Source organism: Cryptotermes secundus, unplaced genomic scaffold, assembly GCF_002891405.2.
Source record: "Cryptotermes secundus unplaced genomic scaffold, Csec_1.0 scaffold2793, whole genome shotgun sequence".
NCBI classification, from domain to species: Eukaryota; Metazoa; Arthropoda; class Insecta; order Blattodea; family Kalotermitidae; genus Cryptotermes; species Cryptotermes secundus.
The window spans coordinates 34,381-42,343 of record NW_019725463.1 but is presented as its reverse complement, the minus strand read 5'-3'; positions in this window follow the sequence as shown (position 1 = coordinate 42,343).

Below are 7,963 nucleotides of genomic sequence, written 5' to 3'. Positions count from 1 at the left end.
GCCAGGCCATCATCTTTGCCTGGTTGGCCAGCAGTTGTTCTTGGCCGTCTGTTATTTCCTCTTGCATGGCCTTCGTATTTGCATCCGTGTTTGCTTCTTTGGCGTCTATTGGCTTTCATGGTTTCTTGGCCGGCTCTTATTTCCTTCAGCAGGAGTTCCATCATCTGTTGTGAGTTCATTCTGTGTTCTTCCCTATGATCTTTGTCCAATATTTGCTTCAGTCAATCTGATCCATCCTAATTCTTAACACCAGTGTCATGTGTTACATATGTAATGTTGTTGAGTGTTTCCCTGGTAACCTGCTTCTGAGAAACTAGTTGTCACGTCTCTCCTAGGTAAAGTCCCCGTCTTCTATGGGGACCTGTCTTTGTACTGCCTGAGGTTTCGTGTCCACTGAGGTCGGCTTTTCCTCTTGCAGCCAGGCCATCATCTGTGCACACATGTAAGGGGCCTGTAGTCAACGGCAGAGCCCAATCATAATGGTGGGCTATATCAAATGAGCTACATACCTTTATTGCTGGGGCCCCTTCATAACTGGTCCACAGATGGAGAAGAAAACTTGAGTTGAATAACCTGCATGGCATTTCTTCGCTCAGAAAGTGATCGTCATCCATTTCTTGGAACAGTAGTTTTTTCTGTCAAGGAGCATCAACAAAGGGTTCAAGGTTATACATAGCATGACAAAACTATAATCCTTAATCTAATTACTGATAATAGCAATAATCTGTGATGTGTACAACACAAGAAATTAAAATGAATGTCCTTGCAAGCATATTATTCACAGACTTCAAAATTCAATGTAACTTGACTTTCTAAACATCTTTAGCAGAGATCCATGACCATAAATTATAATCCACCAAAAAAATAGCATTTGTAGCTCTTTGTGCTTGCCTATATAAGACAACTCATGGATTTAAAAATACAAATGACATTATATTACATGATCAAGGTAGCCATTTATTTAAAGCAAGAATTTGTAAAAGCAGGTGCTCTGTTATGCAAAAGAAAAATAATATAGTAAGTATTATGGTCCAGTATAATCGTTCAGAACTCTGGGACAGACTACTTACGTTCTGAGTGCTGTACATATTTCTTTCTCCCAAAACAATGTATATCAAATGTCATACAGCATCCAGCACATCACATTCTTCCAGCTATCCTTAAATTTTGCAGCTGATGACATGAATAAACTGGGCGTTATAATTGTATGCATCCAGTACGATATGTACCTTTAGTACAAGGAACTGTCCTCCGTAGTGGTCTGAAAAGAAGAGATGGGAGATTCATGCATGTTTTTCGGTCCAAAGTCAGTATGCTCCATTACCATGCACTTTCTCCATGGTGCCAGACTGTCAGTCAACAGAGAGTAAAAATTACTAAACCTTCACAGTTCTGGCTTACAAGTCTACTAGTGTCTGCGGTGCTTTTTATAATGTACTAGATAACTTACTGCAACTAAAGTGTGTCCTGAATTGCACTGTCAAATGAAAAAAGATTCAAGATTTTAAATTTCCAAATAAGATATGACAAAAATAAATAAGCATCTGGCAAAATGGACATCAACAAAGTATCCTGCACACAGAGTGCAAGCCAGTTCAACCTCCAGCCATTCCTCACTTCAGTTGCACTTGAGAAGTTCTCCATCAACAGTAACAGAAAATAATGGCTGAGTAAGGAAGCACTATATCCTATTTCCCAACCGTGTTAAATAGATGTGATTCATTTATGCAGCAATGCACATAGATCATAAACCTTAATTATATGCAGCATTTACAGCTAAAGAATGACAATACTTTCCACTCATATGGTAATTAAAAATTGACATACCCTTGAAAGACAGTTTTTAGTGGTGTTCCTTACTGATTCTTCATTTATTTAATGTGCCTGATCATAAATATTCAAATGGAAGATTACTTTTCAATAAATCTGAAAGGAAGTCATCCCAGATTAGCCTAGAGGAGCTTTTAGTCAGTCAACATAAACCTCAGTCAGGCTAGGCAGTCCCCAGGCTAAGAATCACGCCTGGAATCTCCAAAATATGAAACAGATTGCCCACTCTTCCTTCAGCTGGGCCTTATAAAATATATATCCAAACTCATACGCGATTTATAACTTTGCCATCAATCGCATGTCAATATTTTCCATATTGTACACATCATCTATAATTAAATACGGCAAAGTCACGTGTATTACCAAAGCAAGTGATCCAGTTTCAACATCATAAAACCATCCTAAATTCATCAGTAACGTACTGAGTACCCTGCACAACAAGAAAACATAACAAATGCCAGTACTATCTAACCTGCAAATCAATATGCTCACAATTCTTGTAACTTATTATCATATCATATATCTTTATTATATTCTAGTAGATCCAGTTACAGGTATAAAACCATTGGATATAGAACATGTCAAAACAGAAAGATGAGATATGCTCCAACAGCTGTTGAAACAAGTTAAAAATATATATAACAAAGTTAGCAAGATGCTGGTAAGGCAAATCACAACAAGATTCACAAGCAGAACAAAGTCCTATATCTAAATTAACAATGCTGTGCTAGGGATCAATTAATATGAATCACGTCAAACATAAAAATAATACAATATAAGACATACACTAGCCATAAATACATATTAAAAACTCTCTCTCAGGAATATATAAAGAATCAATACAAACACTGATAAAACAATATATAATTGTAAATTATAATGATAAAATTATTAAAATAAATAGAAATCATGTCCACTATATACACAAATCAAAGTATATGCTTGTTTACAGATTCAATTAAAGACTGTTCAAATCAATTGTGTATGCTATTTGTAAGAATCAAGATCACCCCTTGAGTTCCATTCATAGTATTCATTTAGGGAACAGAATGAGCCAATAAGAAGAAACCTTTTTAAAGCTTGTTTGAATTTAATAATATTATTTAACAAGTTCCTAATGCTTCATAGTAAATTATTGAATATCCTAGTCCCTGAATAATATACACCCTTCTGCAGCTTAGCAGATTTATTAGTTGGAAAATGTAAATGTGTAACTTGTCTGGTGTTAATGCTATGTATGGCAGAATTAAATTTGTATATGTCGATGTTCTTGGCTACAAATATTAATACAAGAAATATATATTGTGAATATAAGGGCAGAATATTTAATTGCCTAAACAATGGACGACAGGAGTCCTTATTCCTTGCCTTCATAATAATTCTCACTATTCTTTTTTGTATTTTAAAAATAAAATTACTATGGGTCGAATTGCCCCAGAATATTATTCCATATGATATAATGGAGTGTACATACGCAAAATAAATCATCCTTAAACTCTCCTGAGTCATGACTGCAGACAAGATTCTTATAGAGTAACTAGCTGCACTCAACTTCACTACCAAATGACTTATATCATCTTTCCACGATAAGGTGTTGTCTATAATTAGTCGAAGGAATTTTGTATTACTTGTGCTATTAATTTGGATATCCTCATACTTTAGATTTATGCTTGATTTTCTATTTAATTTTGATGAAAAATGTACATAATTAGTTTTGTCAATATTTAATGTTAGTGAATTAATCATGAACCATTTATTTATTTTGATTAATATCGTTTTTAACACCTTAACGTGTTCAACAGAATCATAGTTAAAGCATATTATGCTGGTATCATCAGCGTATAAAATTGGTTTTGATATTTTATTTATTAAATAAGGTAAGTCATTGGTATATAGTAGAAATAGCAAGGGGCCAAGTATTGAACCCTGTGGCACTCCTTGTTTGATTTTTTGCCATTCAGAAATACCCATAGAGTAGTTGCTATTTATCAATGTTCTCTGATATCTGTCCTTCAGATATGATTTAATTAACTTTCCTAGATTACCAGTAATGCCATAGAACTCCAGTTTAGACAATAGGACATCATGATTCCCAGAGTCAAATGCCTTAGTCAGATCACAGAAAAGTCCTCCTACTGTTAATTTATTATCAAATGCTACTAAAATATTATTTATTAAGTTATATGTGGCTACCGCAGTAGATAATTTGGCTCTGAAACCATACTGTTCTTGTGCAAAAATATTGTTAATACTATGTGATATTGAAGTCTGTTACAGATGATTTTTTCAAAAATTTTAGAGAAAGATGTCGGCAAAGAAATTGGCCTATAATTAGTCATCGTTGTTCTGTCTCCTTTTTTATAAACAGGACTTACCTGCGAGTATTTTAGTCGCGTAGGAAATATTCCTGAACTCAGTGATTTATTGCATATATAAACTAGTGGGGATACAATAAAAGGCGTACTTATTTTTAAGATGTTTTGTGGAATCTCATCATATCCCTTAGAATTCTTCCATTTTAATGACTTAATTATTTCTTTAGTAGTGACAGGAGTCATGTTTATATTTGGAAAAGGTTGTTTGTACACCTCATGCAGGTAAGTTAAAGAGATAGATATATCAGTTGGTTTATTAGATTGCATTTGATTTAGTGGCGTTATAAAATAATTACTGAAAATTTCTGCCATAGTTTGTGGTTTACTGTATGATTTCCCATCAGTACTTATAGATGATATTACATTACTATATGATTTGGCATTAGTGACAGATCTAATAATACTCCAAGTAGTTTTAATTTCATTTTTGGAATTTGTAATCAGCTTATTGTAATGATACTTCTTTGCTAACTTTATGATATCAGACAGAATTTTACAATATTTTTTGTATTATCTTACCATTTCAGGGTTATCGGTGTTTCTACTAAGCACAAATAACTGTCTTACAAGCATATGATATTTTAATTCCTGTTGTTAACCAGGCTTTATCTTTTTCTTTGGAGGAATATTTTTTGTAAGGAAAACTATGATTAAATATTATTAAGTAATTAATGAGGAAATTATTAAACATTAGATTCACGTCTTCCTCTACAGCGAAAACATCAGCCCAAGTTTCACGATTAAGATTTAACTTGAAATCTAGTAGAATAGATTCATTGATATCTCTTTTATTAACAAAATAATTGGGTGAATTAGGGGATTTAAGTTTCCTTAAAGATAGAATGTGAGCATCATGGTCTGATAGACCATTTGATAGTGAATTTATGAAGTAGATTTCATATCTATGTTTATGAATAAAGAAATTATCAATAGCAGTGGCTGAAGTGTTAGTGACTCTAGTTGGAAAATTCACAATGCTATATAAGTTGTTCATTCATTCATTCATTGTATATTCCATAAATCCATATACATAGATATAGAACCAGTCACATAGTTAATATCGTACAATACAATTATAATATATATGTACAGCTTATAATCATTATAATAGATAAAAAAACGTGTGTTAAATTTACAGTCTTACATCACTATACATAAAATTATGCAATATTAAAATTGTTTATGCTATTATCCTTATTTCTAGGCAAATTTGTTACTAAAGAATTCATCACATGTATAAAAAGAGTTTTGCAATAAAAATGTTGTCAACTGAATTTAAAAATTTTTTCAAGTCAATAGACATAGATTTCATTTTTTGTGGCAAATGATTAGAGATCTTTACCCCCATGTAACATATTCCTTTTTGGAATTGTGTTAGACTAGTTTGCGGATAATGCAGATCACAGATAGCTCTGGTACTACAATTATGCATTTGTGAGTTGAATGTGAATAATTCCTTATTTGCTATAACAAACAGGGAAATCTACAATATATATTGAGCTTGTAGTGGGAGGATATCCAATTCTTGAAACAAACTATGACACAATGTTCTCTTTGTTGTATTTGTTATAATCCTAATTATCCTTTTCTGCATCCTAAACACTTTTATACTATGCGGGGAGTTACCCCAGAATATTAATCCATACGTTATTATAGAATGCACATAGGAAAAATACATCATTTTTAATGTCTCCAGTGGTAAAAAGGATTTAACTGATCGGATTGCAAAACAGGATCTGTTTAAGTTATCAATTACTGCATCAATATGGCTTTCCCACGTTAAAAAATGTTCAATTTTTAATCCCAGAAACGATATATTAGAAATACTTGGAATTTGATTGTTTAAATAACTAACTTGGACATTTAAGTTTTTACTCTTTTTAGTTCTAAACTGTATAAAATAAGTTTTTTCATAATTTATTACTAGCTCATTTTTCCTAAACCATTCATTTATCATCTCAAATAATTTATTCTAATTTTAAATGTCGCAGGACTGTTATCAAAGATAAGGATACTTGTATCATCTGCAAATAATATTGGTTTGGATAGGTCAGATATAATTTTTGGTAAGTCATTTACATATGGTAAAAAGAGCACTGGGCCTAATACAGAGCCCTGAGGCACTCCGCACTGTATTTCTTTCCATTCAGAACAACATTTACTCCCATTTTCATACAAAATTACTCTCTGGTATCTTCCTCTCAAATAGGATCTTATAAGTTTCTGAGCAGCTCCTTCAATTCCATAAAATTCCATTTTTGATAGCAATATATCATGATTTACTTGGTCAAAAGCCTTACTCAGATTACAAAAAATTCCACCCGCTATATATTTGTTGTTTAAAGCCCTATAAATATTCTCCATTAGATTATAAGTAGCTAATATAGTTGAAGAGTTTTTTCTAAAGTCGAATTGTTCCTGCGTTAGCAGGTTATGTGTATTTAAGTGGAAAATCATTCTTTTATATATAACTTTTTCAAGAATTTTAGAAAAGATTGGGAGTAAAGATATTGGTCTATAATTAGACATGTCAGTTGTATCCCCTTTTTTGTGTATGGGTATTATTTCAGAATATTTTAATCGAGCAGGGAATATTCCTGTAGACAGTGACTTATTAAATATGTAAGTTAATGGTGATGATATATATGGTGCACTTGCTTTTATTAATTTGGTAGTAATTCCATCGTATCCAGAAGCTGCTTTAAGTTTTATGGATCTTATTATCCCTTCTATTTCATTGCTGTTAGTTGCTTTTAATGCCAATTTCTGAGATGCTTTTGGAAATGAAGTGTATAAATAATCCATGAACTTCTTATCTGTTTCCACAGTATTATTTGTCCATTTCTTCATAGAATTGCTTATATCTAAAAAACGTTATTAAACGATCTTACTATATTTTTGTAGTCCTGAGTGATATTACCCTTTATATTTAAACAAGTCACCTTAGTAGAAGCTTGGCTATTTCCAGTCATGTTTTTTATAATTTTCCAGGTTGTTCTTGTTTTATTATTGGAAGTTCTTATGACTTTGTTCAGATATAACTTTTTTGCTGTTGAGATAACTCTACTTAATATCTTGCAATACATTTTATAGTGTTCTTTTAATCTAGAATCATTATTGCTCTTAATTTTTATATAGAGCTCCCTTTTTTTATTACATGATTTTATAATTCTTGGGGTTATCCATGATTTATTAGCATCTATACTTTGTAATTTTGTGATCTGAAAACATGAATTTAGAATCCTAAGGTAAGTATTTAAAAAGTTATTAAACATTGTATCCACATCACTATCTACAAAAATATCATCCCATAATTCATAGCTTAGATTAATTTGGAAGTCTTAATAGAGAGGATTCGTTGATGACCCTACGGGTATACCTCTGATTTTACTTCATTATATATGTAACATTTTATATTATAATGATCTGCCCATCGTGATCAGATAATCCATTTTCGCATGGAAGAACACTGAAACTTTTGTTTTTATATTTGTTAATAAAAGTATTATCTATTGCTGTGGATGAGTTAGAGCAAATTCTAGTCGGAAATGTAACTGTATTATATAGCCCATATGAAGCTAGTAGCGAATCCAGTTCTTGTTTGTAATTAGTATCCACCAGGTAATTTATATTCACATCCCCACATATTATTATGTTTTTTGAGTTTTTGTACAATTTGTTCAGGAATTTGTTTAAATTTTCCAAGAAATAATTAAAATCACCAGTTGGGGCCCTATAAATACATATTATGTACATAC